General features: G+C 38.7%; 1 protein-coding gene and 16 pseudogenes across 1 annotated transcript in view; all 17 read left to right on the forward strand.

Moving 5' to 3' along the window:
- The window catches only part of LOC127934946 (E3 SUMO-protein ligase ZBED1), a 157,632-nt gene that overhangs the window by 84,542 nt on the left and 56,063 nt on the right, over positions 1-17,027 (forward strand). The gene's annotated exons all lie outside the window — the stretch shown is intronic.
- LOC127937431 (uncharacterized) lies at positions 92-210 on the forward strand (annotated as a pseudogene).
- LOC127936005 (uncharacterized) lies at positions 1,285-1,403 on the forward strand (annotated as a pseudogene).
- Positions 2,475-2,593, forward strand: LOC127937907 (uncharacterized; annotated as a pseudogene).
- Positions 3,368-3,486, forward strand: LOC127936639 (uncharacterized; annotated as a pseudogene).
- Positions 4,497-4,615, forward strand: LOC127937432 (uncharacterized; annotated as a pseudogene).
- LOC127937434 (uncharacterized) lies at positions 5,626-5,744 on the forward strand (annotated as a pseudogene).
- LOC127936006 (uncharacterized) lies at positions 6,818-6,936 on the forward strand (annotated as a pseudogene).
- On the forward strand, positions 8,006-8,124 carry LOC127937909 (uncharacterized; annotated as a pseudogene).
- LOC127936640 (uncharacterized) lies at positions 8,909-9,027 on the forward strand (annotated as a pseudogene).
- LOC127937435 (uncharacterized) lies at positions 10,038-10,156 on the forward strand (annotated as a pseudogene).
- On the forward strand, positions 11,231-11,349 carry LOC127936007 (uncharacterized; annotated as a pseudogene).
- On the forward strand, positions 12,420-12,538 carry LOC127937910 (uncharacterized; annotated as a pseudogene).
- LOC127936641 (uncharacterized) lies at positions 13,322-13,440 on the forward strand (annotated as a pseudogene).
- On the forward strand, positions 14,452-14,570 carry LOC127937436 (uncharacterized; annotated as a pseudogene).
- On the forward strand, positions 15,648-15,766 carry LOC127936642 (uncharacterized; annotated as a pseudogene).
- Positions 16,778-16,896, forward strand: LOC127937438 (uncharacterized; annotated as a pseudogene).

Raw genomic sequence — 17,027 nt, forward strand, 5'->3', positions numbered from 1 at the left:
TTAAGCTTTTGGGGTTTCTTTCCTACTTTTATAATGTACTGGCGAGTAGATTGGCTTATCTTTAAATAGCCTTCTCTTTGCAGCAGTCTTCGCTTAGGGCCATACCAGCCTGGCTATGCCCGATCTTGTCTGATCTCGGAAGCTAAGCAGGTTTGTGCCTGGTTAGTGCCTGGATGGGAGACTGCCTGAGAATGCCAGGTACTCTAAGCTTTTTTGAAATTTTTCACTTAGTATATAATAATTTTGCCAAAAAATAGAGTCAATGCCCGATCTCTGAATATAAGCAGGTTTGCGCCAGGTTAGTACATGGATGGGAGACTGCCTGGGAATATCAGGTGCTTTAAATTTTTGGATATTTTTCACGAATTATATAATAATCTTGCAAAAAAAAAAAAAAAAAAAAAAAAAAGAGTCAATGCCCGATCTCTGAATCTTAGCAGGTTTAGGTCTGGTTAGTACTTGGATGAGAGACCGCCAAGGAATACCAGGTGCTTTAAGCTTTTGGAATTTTTTCACTTAGTATATAATAAATTTGGCAAAAAATAGAGTCAATGCCCGATCTCTGAATATAAGCAGCTTTGGGCCAGGTTAGTACATGGATGGGAGACTGCCTGGGAATACCAGGTGCTTTAAATTTTTGGATATTTTTCACAAATTATATAATAATCTTGCAAAAAAAAAAAAAAAAAGAGTCAATGCCCGATCTCTGAATTTTAGCAGGTTTAGGTCTAGTTAGTACTTGGATGAGAGACCGCCAAGGAATACCAGGTGCTTTAAGCTTTTGGAATTTTTTCACTTAGTATATAATAAATTTGGCAAAAAATAGAGTCAATGCCCGATCTCTGAATATAAGCAGGTTTGGGCCAGGTTAGTACATGGATGGGAGACTGCCTGGGAATACCAGGTGCTTTAAATTTTTGGATATTTTTCACGAATTATATAATAATCTTGCAAAAAAAAAAAAAAAAAGAAGAAGTCAATGCCCGATCTCTGAATCTTAGCAGGTTAAGGTCTGGTTAGTACTTGAATGATAGACCGCCAAGGAATACCAGGTGCTTTAAGCTTTTGGAATTTTTTCACTTAGTATATAATAAATTTGCCAAAAATTAGAGTCAATGCCCGATCTCTGAATATAAGCAGGTTTGGGCCAGGTTAGTACTTGGATGAGAGACCGCCTAGGAATACCAGGTGCTTTAAGCTTTTGGGGTTTCTTTCCTACTTTTATAATGTACTGGCGAGTAGATTGGCTGATCTTTAAATAGCCTTCTCTTTGCAGCAGTCTTCGCTTATGGCCATACCAGCCTGGCTATGCCCGATCTTGTCTGATCTCGGAAGCTAAGCAGGTTTGGGCCTGGTTAGTGCCTGGATGGGAGACCGCCTGGGAATGCCAGGTACTCTAAGCTATTTTGAAATTTTTCACTTAGTATATAATAATTTTGCCAAAAAATAGAGTCAATGCCCGATCTCTGAATATAAGCAGGTTTGCGCCAGGTTAGTACATGGATGGGAGACTGCCTGGGAATATCAGGTGCTTTAAATTTTTGGATATTTTTCACGAATTATATAATAATCTTGCAAAAAAAAAAAAAAAAAAAAAAAAAGAGTCAATGCCCGATCTCTGAATCTTAGCAGGTTTAGGTCTGGTTAGTACTTGGATGAGAGACCGCCAAGGAATACCAGGTGCTTTAAGCTTTTGGAATTTTTTCACTTAGTATATAATAAATTTGGCAAAAAATAGTGTCAGTGCCCGATCTCTGAATATAAGCAGGTTTGGGCCAGGTTAGTACATGGATGGGAGACTGCCTGGGAATGCCAGGTGCTTTAAATTTTTGGATATTTTTCACAAATTATATAATAATCTTGCAAAAAAAAAAAAAAAAATAGAGTCAATGCCCGATCTCTGAATCTTAGCAGGTTTAGGTCTGGTTAGTACTTGGTTGAAAGACCGCCTAGGAATACCAGGTGCTTAAAGCTTTTGGAATTTTTCACTTAGTATATAATAAATTTGGCAAAAAATAGAGTCAATGCCCGATCTCTGAATATAAGCAGGTTTGGGCCAGGTTAGTACATGGATGGGAGACTGCCTGGGAATACCAGGTGCTTTAAATTTTTGGATATTTTTCACGAATTATATAATAATCTTGCAAAAAAAAAAAAAAGAAGAAATCAATGCCCGATCTCTGAATCTTAGCAGGTTAAGGTCTGGTTAGTACTTGAATGATAGACCGCCAAGGAATACCAGGTGCTTTAAGCTTTTGGAATTTTTTCACTTAGTATATAATAAATTTGGCAAAAAATAGAGTCAATGCCCGATCTCTGAATATAAGCAGGTTTGGGCCAGGTTAGTACTTGGATGAGAGACCGCCTAGGAATACCAGGTGCTTTAAGCTTTTGGGGTTTCTTTCCTACTTTTATAATGTACTGGCGAGTAGATTGGCTGATCTTTAAATAGCCTTCTCTTTGCAGCAGTCTTCGCTTATGGCCATACCAGCCTGGCTATGCCCGATCTTGTCTGATCTCGTAAGCTAAGCAGGTTTGGGCCTGGTTAGTGCCTGGATGGGAGACCGCCTGGGAATACCAGGTACTGTAAGCTTTTTTGAAATTTTTCACTTAGTATATAATAATTTTGCCAAAAAATAGAGTCAATGCCCGATCTCTGAATATAAGCAGGTTTGCGCCAGGTTAGTACATGGATGGGAGACTGCCTGGGAATATCAGGTGCTTTAAATTTTTGGATATTTTTCACGAATTATATAATAATCTTGCAAAAAAAAAAAAAGAGTCAATGCCCGATCTCTGAATCTTAGCAGGTTTAGGTCTGGTTAGTACTTGGATGAGAGACCGCCAAGGAATACCAGGTGCTTTAAGCTTTTGGAATTTTTTCACTTAGTATATAATAAATTTGGCAACAAATAGAGTCAATGCCCGATCTCTGAATATAAGCAGGTTTGGGCCAGGTTAGTACATGGATGGGAGACTGCCTGGGAATACCAGGTGCTTTAAATTTTTGGATTTTTTTCACAAATTATATAATAATCTTGCAAAAAAAAAAAAAAGAGTCAATGCCCGATCTCTGAATCTTAGCAGGTTTAGGTCTGGTTAGTACTTGGATGAGAGACCGCCAAGGAATACCAGGTGCTTTAAGCTTTTGGAATTTTTTCACTTAGTATATAATAAATTTGGCAAAAAATAGAGTCAATGCCCGATCTCTGAATATAAGCAGGTTTGGGCCAGGTTAGTACATGGATGGGAGACTGCCTGGGAATACCAGGTGCTTTAAGCTTTTGGGGTTTCTTTCCTACTTTTATAATGTACTGGCGAGTAGATTGGCTGATCTTTAAATAGCCTTCTCTTTGCAGCAGTCTTCGCTTATGGCCATACCAGCCTGGCTATGCCCGATCTTGTCTGATCTCGGAAGCTAAGCAGGTTTGGGCCTGGTTAGTGCCTGGATGGGAGACCGCCTGAGAATGCCAGGTACTCTAAGCTATTTTGAAATTTTTCACTTAGTATATAATAATTTTGCCAAAAAATAGAGTCAATGCCCGATCTCTGAATATAAGCAGGTTTGCGCCAGGTTAGTACATGGATGGGAGACTGCCTGGGAATATCAGGTGCAGAAGAAGAAGTCAATGCCCGATCTCTGAATCTTAGCAGGTTAAGGTCTGGTTAGTACTTGAATGATAGACCGCCAAGGAATACCAGGTGCTTTAAGCTTTTGGAATTTTTTCACTTAGTATATAATAAATTTGGCAAAAAATAGAGTCAGTGCCCGATCTCTGAATATAAGCAGGTTTGGGCCAGGTTAGTACATGGATGGGAGACTGCCTGGGAATACCAGGTGCTTTAAATTTTTGGATATTTTTCACAAATTATATAATAATCTTGCAAAAAAAAAAAAAAAATAGAGTCAATGCCCGATCTCTGAATCTTAGAAGGTTTAGGTCTGGTTAGTACTTGGTTGAAAGACCGCCTAGGAATACCAGGTGCTTAAAGCTTTTGGAATTTTTTCACTTAGTATATAATAAATTTGGCAAAAAATAGAGTCAATGCCCGATCTCTGAATATAAGCAGGTTTGGGCCAGGTTAGTACATGGATGGGAGACTGCCTGGGAATACCAGGTGCTTTAAATTTTTGGATATTTTTCACGAATTATATAATAATCTTGCAAAAAAAAAAAAAAGAAGAAGTCAATGCCCGATCTCTGAATCTTAGCAGGTTAAGGTCTGGTTAGTACTTGAATGATAGACCGCCAAGGAATACCAGGTGCTTTAAGCTTTTGGAATTTTTTCACTTAGTATATAATAAATTTGGCAAAAAATAGAGTCAATGCCCGATCTCTGAACAAAAGCAGGTTTGGGCCAGGTTAGTACTTGGATGAGAGACCGCCTAGGAATACCAGGTGCTTTAAGCTTTTGGGGTTTCTTTCCTACTTTTATAATGTACTGGCGAGTAGATTGGCTGATCTTTAAATAGCCTTCTCTTTGCAGCAGTCTTCGCTTAGGGCCATACCAGCCTGGCTATGCCCGATCTTGTCTGATCTCGGAAGCTAAGCAGGTTTGTGCCTGGTTAGTGCCTGGATGGGAGACTGCCTGAGAATGCCAGGTACTCTAAGCTTTTTTGAAATTTTTCACTTAGTATATAATAATTTTGCCAAAAAATAGAGTCAATGCCCGATCTCTGAATATAAGCAGGTTTGCGCCAGGTTAGTACATGGATGGGAGACTGCCTGGGAATATCAGGTGCAGAAGAAGAAGTCAATGCCCGATCTCTGAATCTTAGCAGGTTAAGGTCTGGTTAGTACTTGAATGATAGACCGCCAAGGAATACCAGGTGCTTTAAGCTTTTGGAATTTTTTCACTTAGTATATAATAAATTTGGCAAAAAATAGAGTCAGTGCCCGATCTCTGAATATAAGCAGGTTTGGGCCAGGTTAGTACATGGATGGGAGACTGCCTGGGAATACCAGGTGCTTTAAATTTTTGGATATTTTTCACAAATTATATAATAATCTTGCAAAAAAAAAAAAAAAATAGAGTCAATGCCCGATCTCTGAATCTTAGAAGGTTTAGGTCTGGTTAGTACTTGGTTGAAAGACCGCCTAGGAATACCAGGTGCTTAAAGCTTTTGGAATTTTTTCACTTAGTATATAATAAATTTGGCAAAAAATAGAGTCAATGCCCGATCTCTGAATATAAGCAGGTTTGGGCCAGGTTAGTACATGGATGGGAGACTGCCTGGGAATACCAGGTGCTTTAAATTTTTGGATATTTTTCACGAATTATATAATAATCTTGCAAAAAAAAAAAAAAGAAGAAGTCAATGCCCGATCTCTGAATCTTAGCAGGTTAAGGTCTGGTTAGTACTTGAATGATAGACCGCCAAGGAATACCAGGTGCTTTAAGCTTTTGGAATTTTTTCACTTAGTATATAATAAATTTGGCAAAAAATAGAGTCAATGCCCGATCTCTGAACAAAAGCAGGTTTGGGCCAGGTTAGTACTTGGATGAGAGACCGCCTAGGAATACCAGGTGCTTTAAGCTTTTGGGGTTTCTTTCCTACTTTTATAATGTACTGGCGAGTAGATTGGCTGATCTTTAAATAGCCTTCTCTTTGCAGCAGTCTTCGCTTAGGGCCATACCAGCCTGGCTATGCCCGATCTTGTCTGATCTCGGAAGCTAAGCAGGTTTGTGCCTGGTTAGTGCCTGGATGGGAGACTGCCTGAGAATGCCAGGTACTCTAAGCTTTTTTGAAATTTTTCACTTAGTATATAATAATTTTGCCAAAAAATAGAGTCAATGCCCGATCTCTGAATATAAGCAGGTTTGCGCCAGGTTAGTACATGGATGGGAGACTGCCTGGGAATATCAGGTGCTTTAAATTTTTGGATATTTTTCACGAATTATATAATAATCTTGCAAAAAAAAAAAAAAAAAAAAAAAAAGAGTCAATGCCCGATCTCTGAATCTTAGCAGGTTTAGGTCTGGTTAGTACTTGGATGAGAGACCGCCAAGGAATACCAGGTGCTTTAAGCTTTTGGAATTTTTTCACTTAGTATATAATAAATTTGGCAAAAAATAGAGTCAATGCCCGATCTCTGAATATAAGCAGCTTTGGGCCAGGTTAGTACATGGATGGGAGACTGCCTGGGAATACCAGGTGCTTTAAATTTTTGGATATTTTTCACAAATTATATAATAATCTTGCAAAAAAAAAAAAAAAAAGAGTCAATGCCCGATCTCTGAATTTTAGCAGGTTTAGGTCTAGTTAGTACTTGGATGAGAGACCGCCAAGGAATACCAGGTGCTTTAAGCTTTTGGAATTTTTTCACTTAGTATATAATAAATTTGGCAAAAAATAGAGTCAATGCCCGATCTCTGAATATAAGCAGGTTTGGGCCAGGTTAGTACATGGATGGGAGACTGCCTGGGAATACCAGGTGCTTTAAATTTTTGGATATTTTTCACGAATTATATAATAATCTTGCAAAAAAAAAAAAAAAAAGAAGAAGTCAATGCCCGATCTCTGAATCTTAGCAGGTTAAGGTCTGGTTAGTACTTGAATGATAGACCGCCAAGGAATACCAGGTGCTTTAAGCTTTTGGAATTTTTTCACTTAGTATATAATAAATTTGCCAAAAATTAGAGTCAATGCCCGATCTCTGAATATAAGCAGGTTTGGGCCAGGTTAGTACTTGGATGAGAGACCGCCTAGGAATACCAGGTGCTTTAAGCTTTTGGGGTTTCTTTCCTACTTTTATAATGTACTGGCGAGTAGATTGGCTGATCTTTAAATAGCCTTCTCTTTGCAGCAGTCTTCGCTTATGGCCATACCAGCCTGGCTATGCCCGATCTTGTCTGATCTCGGAAGCTAAGCAGGTTTGGGCCTGGTTAGTGCCTGGATGGGAGACCGCCTGGGAATGCCAGGTACTCTAAGCTATTTTGAAATTTTTCACTTAGTATATAATAATTTTGCCAAAAAATAGAGTCAATGCCCGATCTCTGAATATAAGCAGGTTTGCGCCAGGTTAGTACATGGATGGGAGACTGCCTGGGAATATCAGGTGCTTTAAATTTTTGGATATTTTTCACGAATTATATAATAATCTTGCAAAAAAAAAAAAAAAAAAAAAAAAGAGTCAATGCCCGATCTCTGAATCTTAGCAGGTTTAGGTCTGGTTAGTACTTGGATGAGAGACCGCCAAGGAATACCAGGTGCTTTAAGCTTTTGGAATTTTTTCACTTAGTATATAATAAATTTGGCAAAAAATAGTGTCAGTGCCCGATCTCTGAATATAAGCAGGTTTGGGCCAGGTTAGTACATGGATGGGAGACTGCCTGGGAATGCCAGGTGCTTTAAATTTTTGGATATTTTTCACAAATTATATAATAATCTTGCAAAAAAAAAAAAAAAAATAGAGTCAATGCCCGATCTCTGAATCTTAGCAGGTTTAGGTCTGGTTAGTACTTGGTTGAAAGACCGCCTAGGAATACCAGGTGCTTAAAGCTTTTGGAATTTTTCACTTAGTATATAATAAATTTGGCAAAAAATAGAGTCAATGCCCGATCTCTGAATATAAGCAGGTTTGGGCCAGGTTAGTACATGGATGGGAGACTGCCTGGGAATACCAGGTGCTTTAAATTTTTGGATATTTTTCACGAATTATATAATAATCTTGCAAAAAAAAAAAAAGAAGAAATCAATGCCCGATCTCTGAATCTTAGCAGGTTAAGGTCTGGTTAGTACTTGAATGATAGACCGCCAAGGAATACCAGGTGCTTTAAGCTTTTGGAATTTTTTCACTTAGTATATAATAAATTTGGCAAAAAATAGAGTCAATGCCCGATCTCTGAATATAAGCAGGTTTGGGCCAGGTTAGTACTTGGATGAGAGACCGCCTAGGAATACCAGGTGCTTTAAGCTTTTGGGGTTTCTTTCCTACTTTTATAATGTACTGGCGAGTAGATTGGCTGATCTTTAAATAGCCTTCTCTTTGCAGCAGTCTTCGCTTATGGCCATACCAGCCTGGCTATGCCCGATCTTGTCTGATCTCGTAAGCTAAGCAGGTTTGGGCCTGGTTAGTGCCTGGATGGGAGACCGCCTGGGAATACCAGGTACTGTAAGCTTTTTTGAAATTTTTCACTTAGTATATAATAATTTTGCCAAAAAATAGAGTCAATGCCCGATCTCTGAATATAAGCAGGTTTGCGCCAGGTTAGTACATGGATGGGAGACTGCCTGGGAATATCAGGTGCTTTAAATTTTTGGATATTTTTCACGAATTATATAATAATCTTGCAAAAAAAAAAAAAAAAAAAAAAAGAGTCAATGCCCGATCTCTGAATCTTAGCAGGTTTAGGTCTGGTTAGTACTTGGATGAGAGACCGCCAAGGAATACCAGGTGCTTTAAGCTTTTGGAATTTTTTCACTTAGTATATAATAAATTTGGCAACAAATAGAGTCAATGCCCGATCTCTGAATATAAGCAGGTTTGGGCCAGGTTAGTACATGGATGGGAGACTGCCTGGGAATACCAGGTGCTTTAAATTTTTGGATTTTTTTCACAAATTATATAATAATCTTGCAAAAAAAAAAAAAAGAGTCAATGCCCGATCTCTGAATCTTAGCAGGTTTAGGTCTGGTTAGTACTTGGATGAGAGACCGCCAAGGAATACCAGGTGCTTTAAGCTTTTGGAATTTTTTCACTTAGTATATAATAAATTTGGCAAAAAATAGAGTCAATGCCCGATCTCTGAATATAAGCAGGTTTGGGCCAGGTTAGTACATGGATGGGAGACTGCCTGGGAATACCAGGTGCTTTAAGCTTTTGGGGTTTCTTTCCTACTTTTATAATGTACTGGCGAGTAGATTGGCTGATCTTTAAATAGCCTTCTCTTTGCAGCAGTCTTCGCTTATGGCCATACCAGCCTGGCTATGCCCGATCTTGTCTGATCTCGGAAGCTAAGCAGGTTTGGGCCTGGTTAGTGCCTGGATGGGAGACCGCCTGAGAATGCCAGGTACTCTAAGCTATTTTGAAATTTTTCACTTAGTATATAATAATTTTGCCAAAAAATAGAGTCAATGCCCGATCTCTGAATATAAGCAGGTTTGCGCCAGGTTAGTACATGGATGGGAGACTGCCTGGGAATATCAGGTGCAGAAGAAGAAGTCAATGCCCGATCTCTGAATCTTAGCAGGTTAAGGTCTGGTTAGTACTTGAATGATAGACCGCCAAGGAATACCAGGTGCTTTAAGCTTTTGGAATTTTTTCACTTAGTATATAATAAATTTGGCAAAAAATAGAGTCAGTGCCCGATCTCTGAATATAAGCAGGTTTGGGCCAGGTTAGTACATGGATGGGAGACTGCCTGGGAATACCAGGTGCTTTAAATTTTTGGATATTTTTCACAAATTATATAATAATCTTGCAAAAAAAAAAAAAAAATAGAGTCAATGCCCGATCTCTGAATCTTAGAAGGTTTAGGTCTGGTTAGTACTTGGTTGAAAGACCGCCTAGGAATACCAGGTGCTTAAAGCTTTTGGAATTTTTTCACTTAGTATATAATAAATTTGGCAAAAAATAGAGTCAATGCCCGATCTCTGAATATAAGCAGGTTTGGGCCAGGTTAGTACATGGATGGGAGACTGCCTGGGAATACCAGGTGCTTTAAATTTTTGGATATTTTTCACGAATTATATAATAATCTTGCAAAAAAAAAAAAAAGAAGAAGTCAATGCCCGATCTCTGAATCTTAGCAGGTTAAGGTCTGGTTAGTACTTGAATGATAGACCGCCAAGGAATACCAGGTGCTTTAAGCTTTTGGAATTTTTTCACTTAGTATATAATAAATTTGGCAAAAAATAGAGTCAATGCCCGATCTCTGAACAAAAGCAGGTTTGGGCCAGGTTAGTACTTGGATGAGAGACCGCCTAGGAATACCAGGTGCTTTAAGCTTTTGGGGTTTCTTTCCTACTTTTATAATGTACTGGCGAGTAGATTGGCTGATCTTTAAATAGCCTTCTCTTTGCAGCAGTCTTCGCTTAGGGCCATACCAGCCTGGCTATGCCCGATCTTGTCTGATCTCGGAAGCTAAGCAGGTTTGTGCCTGGTTAGTGCCTGGATGGGAGACTGCCTGAGAATGCCAGGTACTCTAAGCTTTTTTGAAATTTTTCACTTAGTATATAATAATTTTGCCAAAAAATAGAGTCAATGCCCGATCTCTGAATATAAGCAGGTTTGCGCCAGGTTAGTACATGGATGGGAGACTGCCTGGGAATATCAGGTGCTTTAAATTTTTGGATATTTTTCACGAATTATATAATAATCTTGCAAAAAAAAAAAAAAAAAAAAAAAAAGAGTCAATGCCCGATCTCTGAATCTTAGCAGGTTTAGGTCTGGTTAGTACTTGGATGAGAGACCGCCAAGGAATACCAGGTGCTTTAAGCTTTTGGAATTTTTTCACTTAGTATATAATAAATTTGGCAAAAAATAGAGTCAATGCCCGATCTCTGAATATAAGCAGCTTTGGGCCAGGTTAGTACATGGATGGGAGACTGCCTGGGAATACCAGGTGCTTTAAATTTTTGGATATTTTTCACAAATTATATAATAATCTTGCAAAAAAAAAAAAAAAAAGAGTCAATGCCCGATCTCTGAATTTTAGCAGGTTTAGGTCTAGTTAGTACTTGGATGAGAGACCGCCAAGGAATACCAGGTGCTTTAAGCTTTTGGAATTTTTTCACTTAGTATATAATAAATTTGGCAAAAAATAGAGTCAATGCCCGATCTCTGAATATAAGCAGGTTTGGGCCAGGTTAGTACATGGATGGGAGACTGCCTGGGAATACCAGGTGCTTTAAATTTTTGGATATTTTTCACGAATTATATAATAATCTTGCAAAAAAAAAAAAAAAAAAGAAGAAGTCAATGCCCGATCTCTGAATCTTAGCAGGTTAAGGTCTGGTTAGTACTTGAATGATAGACCGCCAAGGAATACCAGGTGCTTTAAGCTTTTGGAATTTTTTCACTTAGTATATAATAAATTTGCCAAAAATTAGAGTCAATGCCCGATCTCTGAATATAAGCAGGTTTGGGCCAGGTTAGTACTTGGATGAGAGACCGCCTAGGAATACCAGGTGCTTTAAGCTTTTGGGGTTTCTTTCCTACTTTTATAATGTACTGGCGAGTAGATTGGCTGATCTTTAAATAGCCTTCTCTTTGCAGCAGTCTTCGCTTATGGCCATACCAGCCTGGCTATGCCCGATCTTGTCTGATCTCGGAAGCTAAGCAGGTTTGGGCCTGGTTAGTGCCTGGATGGGAGACCGCCTGGGAATGCCAGGTACTCTAAGCTATTTTGAAATTTTTCACTTAGTATATAATAATTTTGCCAAAAAATAGAGTCAATGCCCGATCTCTGAATATAAGCAGGTTTGCGCCAGGTTAGTACATGGATGGGAGACTGCCTGGGAATATCAGGTGCTTTAAATTTTTGGATATTTTTCACGAATTATATAATAATCTTGCAAAAAAAAAAAAAAAAAAAAAAAAAGAGTCAATGCCCGATCTCTGAATCTTAGCAGGTTTAGGTCTGGTTAGTACTTGGATGAGAGACCGCCAAGGAATACCAGGTGCTTTAAGCTTTTGGAATTTTTTCACTTAGTATATAATAAATTTGGCAAAAAATAGTGTCAGTGCCCGATCTCTGAATATAAGCAGGTTTGGGCCAGGTTAGTACATGGATGGGAGACTGCCTGGGAATGCCAGGTGCTTTAAATTTTTGGATATTTTTCACAAATTATATAATAATCTTACAAAAAAAAAAAAAAAAATAGAGTCAATGCCCGATCTCTGAATCTTAGCAGGTTTAGGTCTGGTTAGTACTTGGTTGAAAGACCGCCTAGGAATACCAGGTGCTTAAAGCTTTTGGAATTTTTCACTTAGTATATAATAAATTTGGCAAAAAATAGAGTCAATGCCCGATCTCTGAATATAAGCAGGTTTGGGCCAGGTTAGTACATGGATGGGAGACTGCCTGGGAATACCAGGTGCTTTAAATTTTTGGATATTTTTCACGAATTATATAATAATCTTGCAAAAAAAAAAAAAGAAGAAATCAATGCCCGATCTCTGAATCTTAGCAGGTTAAGGTCTGGTTAGTACTTGAATGATAGACCGCCAAGGAATACCAGGTGCTTTAAGCTTTTGGAATTTTTTCACTTAGTATATAATAAATTTGGCAAAAAATAGAGTCAATGCCCGATCTCTGAATATAAGCAGGTTTGGGCCAGGTTAGTACTTGGATGAGAGACCGCCTAGGAATACCAGGTGCTTTAAGCTTTTGGGGTTTCTTTCCTACTTTTATAATGTACTGGCGAGTAGATTGGCTGATCTTTAAATAGCCTTCTCTTTGCAGCAGTCTTCGCTTATGGCCATACCAGCCTGGCTATGCCCGATCTTGTCTGATCTCGTAAGCTAAGCAGGTTTGGGCCTGGTTAGTGCCTGGATGGGAGACCGCCTGGGAATACCAGGTACTGTAAGCTTTTTTGAAATTTTTCACTTAGTATATAATAATTTTGCCAAAAAATAGAGTCAATGCCCGATCTCTGAATATAAGCAGGTTTGCGCCAGGTTAGTACATGGATGGGAGACTGCCTGGGAATATCAGGTGCTTTAAATTTTTGGATATTTTTCACGAATTATATAATAATCTTGCAAAAAAAAAAAAAAAAAAAAAAGAGTCAATGCCCGATCTCTGAATCTTAGCAGGTTTAGGTCTGGTTAGTACTTGGATGAGAGACCGCCAAGGAATACCAGGTGCTTTAAGCTTTTGGAATTTTTTCACTTAGTATATAATAAATTTGGCAACAAATAGAGTCAATGCCCGATCTCTGAATATAAGCAGGTTTGGGCCAGGTTAGTACATGGATGGGAGACTGCCTGGGAATACCAGGTGCTTTAAATTTTTGGATTTTTTTCACAAATTATATAATAATCTTGCAAAAAAAAAAAAAAGAGTCAATGCCCGATCTCTGAATCTTAGCAGGTTTAGGTCTGGTTAGTACTTGGATGAGAGACCGCCAAGGAATACCAGGTGCTTTAAGCTTTTGGAATTTTTTCACTTAGTATATAATAAATTTGGCAAAAAATAGAGTCAATGCCCGATCTCTGAATATAAGCAGGTTTGGGCCAGGTTAGTACATGGATGGGAGACTGCCTGGGAATACCAGGTGCTTTAAGCTTTTGGGGTTTCTTTCCTACTTTTATAATGTACTGGCGAGTAGATTGGCTGATCTTTAAATAGCCTTCTCTTTGCAGCAGTCTTCGCTTATGGCCATACCAGCCTGGCTATGCCCGATCTTGTCTGATCTCGGAAGCTAAGCAGGTTTGGGCCTGGTTAGTGCCTGGATGGGAGACCGCCTGAGAATGCCAGGTACTCTAAGCTATTTTGAAATTTTTCACTTAGTATATAATAATTTTGCCAAAAAATAGAGTCAATGCCCGATCTCTGAATATAAGCAGGTTTGCGCCAGGTTAGTACATGGATGGGAGACTGCCTGGGAATATCAGGTGCAGAAGAAGAAGTCAATGCCCGATCTCTGAATCTTAGCAGGTTAAGGTCTGGTTAGTACTTGAATGATAGACCGCCAAGGAATACCAGGTGCTTTAAGCTTTTGGAATTTTTTCACTTAGTATATAATAAATTTGGCAAAAAATAGAGTCAGTGCCCGATCTCTGAATATAAGCAGGTTTGGGCCAGGTTAGTACATGGATGGGAGACTGCCTGGGAATACCAGGTGCTTTAAATTTTTGGATATTTTTCACAAATTATATAATAATCTTGCAAAAAAAAAAAAAAAATAGAGTCAATGCCCGATCTCTGAATCTTAGAAGGTTTAGGTCTGGTTAGTACTTGGTTGAAAGACCGCCTAGGAATACCAGGTGCTTAAAGCTTTTGGAATTTTTTCACTTAGTATATAATAAATTTGGCAAAAAATAGAGTCAATGCCCGATCTCTGAATATAAGCAGGTTTGGGCCAGGTTAGTACATGGATGGGAGACTGCCTGGGAATACCAGGTGCTTTAAATTTTTGGATATTTTTCACGAATTATATAATAATCTTGCAAAAAAAAAAAAAAAGAAGAAGTCAATGCCCGATCTCTGAATCTTAGCAGGTTAAGGTCTGGTTAGTACTTGAATGATAGACCGCCAAGGAATACCAGGTGCTTTAAGCTTTTGGAATTTTTTCACTTAGTATATAATAAATTTGGCAAAAAATAGAGTCAATGCCCGATCTCTGAACAAAAGCAGGTTTGGGCCAGGTTAGTACTTGGATGAGAGACCGCCTAGGAATACCAGGTGCTTTAAGCTTTTGGGGTTTCTTTCCTACTTTTATAATGTACTGGCGAGTAGATTGGCTGATCTTTAAATAGCCTTCTCTTTGCAGCAGTCTTCGCTTAGGGCCATACCAGCCTGGCTATGCCCGATCTTGTCTGATCTCGGAAGCTAAGCAGGTTTGTGCCTGGTTAGTGCCTGGATGGGAGACTGCCTGAGAATGCCAGGTACTCTAAGCTTTTTTGAAATTTTTCACTTAGTATATAATAATTTTGCCAAAAAATAGAGTCAATGCCCGATCTCTGAATATAAGCAGGTTTGCGCCAGGTTAGTACATGGATGGGAGACTGCCTGGGAATATCAGGTGCTTTAAATTTTTGGATATTTTTCACGAATTATATAATAATCTTGCAAAAAAAAAAAAAAAAAAAAAAAAAGAGTCAATGCCCGATCTCTGAATCTTAGCAGGTTTAGGTCTGGTTAGTACTTGGATGAGAGACCGCCAAGGAATACCAGGTGCTTTAAGCTTTTGGAATTTTTTCACTTAGTATATAATAAATTTGGCAAAAAATAGAGTCAATGCCCGATCTCTGAATATAAGCAGCTTTGGGCCAGGTTAGTACATGGATGGGAGACTGCCTGGGAATACCAGGTGCTTTAAATTTTTGGATATTTTTCACAAATTATATAATAATCTTGCAAAAAAAAAAAAAAAAAAGAGTCAATGCCCGATCTCTGAATTTTAGCAGGTTTAGGTCTAGTTAGTACTTGGATGAGAGACCGCCAAGGAATACCAGGTGCTTTAAGCTTTTGGAATTTTTTCACTTAGTATATAATAAATTTGGCAAAAAATAGAGTCAATGCCCGATCTCTGAATATAAGCAGGTTTGGGCCAGGTTAGTACATGGATGGGAGACTGCCTGGGAATACCAGGTGCTTTAAATTTTTGGATATTTTTCACGAATTATATAATAATCTTGCAAAAAAAAAAAAAAAAAAAAGAAGAAGTCAATGCCCGATCTCTGAATCTTAGCAGGTTAAGGTCTGGTTAGTACTTGAATGATAGACCGCCAAGGAATACCAGGTGCTTTAAGCTTTTGGAATTTTTTCACTTAGTATATAATAAATTTGCCAAAAATTAGAGTCAATGCCCGATCTCTGAATATAAGCAGGTTTGGGCCAGGTTAGTACTTGGATGAGAGACCGCCTAGGAATACCAGGTGCTTTAAGCTTTTGGGGTTTCTTTCCTACTTTTATAATGTACTGGCGAGTAGATTGGCTGATCTTTAAATAGCCTTCTCTTTGCAGCAGTCTTCGCTTATGGCCATACCAGCCTGGCTATGCCCGATCTTGTCTGATCTCGGAAGCTAAGCAGGTTTGGGCCTGGTTAGTGCCTGGATGGGAGACCGCCTGAGAATGCCAGGTACTCTAAGCTATTTTGAAATTTTTCACTTAGTATATAATAATTTTGCCAAAAAATAGAGTCAATGCCCGATCTCTGAATATAAGCATGTTTGCGCCAGGTTAGTACATGGATGGGAGACTGCCTGGGAATATCAGGTGCAGAAGAAGAAGTCAATGCCCGATCTCTGAATCTTAGCAGGTTAAGGTCTGGTTAGTACTTGAATGATAGACCGCCAAGGAATACCAGGTGCTTTAAGCTTTTGGAATTTTTTCACTTAGTATATAATAAATTTGGCAAAAAATAGAGTCAGTGCCCGATCTCTGAATATAAGCAGGTTTGGGCCAGGTTAGTACATGGATGGGAGACTGCCTGGGAATACCAGGTGCTTTAAATTTTTGGATATTTTTCACAAATTATATAATAATCTTGCAAAAAAAAAAAAAAAATAGAGTCAATGCCCGATCTCTGAATCTTAGAAGGTTTAGGTCTGGTTAGTACTTGGTTGAAAGACCGCCTAGGAATACCAGGTGCTTAAAGCTTTTGGAATTTTTTCACTTAGTATATAATAAATTTGGCAAAAAATAGAGTCAATGCCCGATCTCTGAATATAAGCAGGTTTGGGCCAGGTTAGTACATGGATGGGAGACTGCCTGGGAATACCAGGTGCTTTAAATTTTTGGATATTTTTCACGAATTATATAATAATCTTGCAAAAAAAAAAAAAAAGAAGAAGTCAATGCCCGATCTCTGAATCTTAGCAGGTTAAGGTCTGGTTAGTACTTGAATGATAGACCGCCAAGGAATACCAGGTGCTTTAAGCTTTTGGAATTTTTTCACTTAGTATATAATAAATTTGGCAAAAAATAGAGTCAATGCCCGATCTCTGAACAAAAGCAGGTTTGGGCCAGGTTAGTACTTGGATGAGAGACCGCCTAGGAATACCAGGTGCTTTAAGCTTTTGGGGTTTCTTTCCTACTTTTATAATGTACTGGCGAGTAGATTGGCTGATCTTTAAATAGCCTTCTCTTTGCAGCAGTCTTCGCTTAGGGCCATACCAGCCTGGCTATGCCCGATCTTGTCTGATCTCGGAAGCTAAGCAGGTTTGTGCCTGGTTAGTGCCTGGATGGGAGACTGCCTGAGAATGCCAGGTACTCTAAGCTTTTTTGAAATTTTTCACTTAGTATATAATAATTTTGCCAAAAAATAGAGTCAATGCCCGATCTCTGAATATAAGCAGGTTTGCGCCAGGTTAGTACATGGATGGGAGACTGCCTGGGAATATCAGGTGCTT

Source organism: Carassius gibelio, chromosome A19 (assembly GCF_023724105.1).
Source record: "Carassius gibelio isolate Cgi1373 ecotype wild population from Czech Republic chromosome A19, carGib1.2-hapl.c, whole genome shotgun sequence".
NCBI lineage: Eukaryota > Metazoa > Chordata > Actinopteri > Cypriniformes > Cyprinidae > Carassius > Carassius gibelio.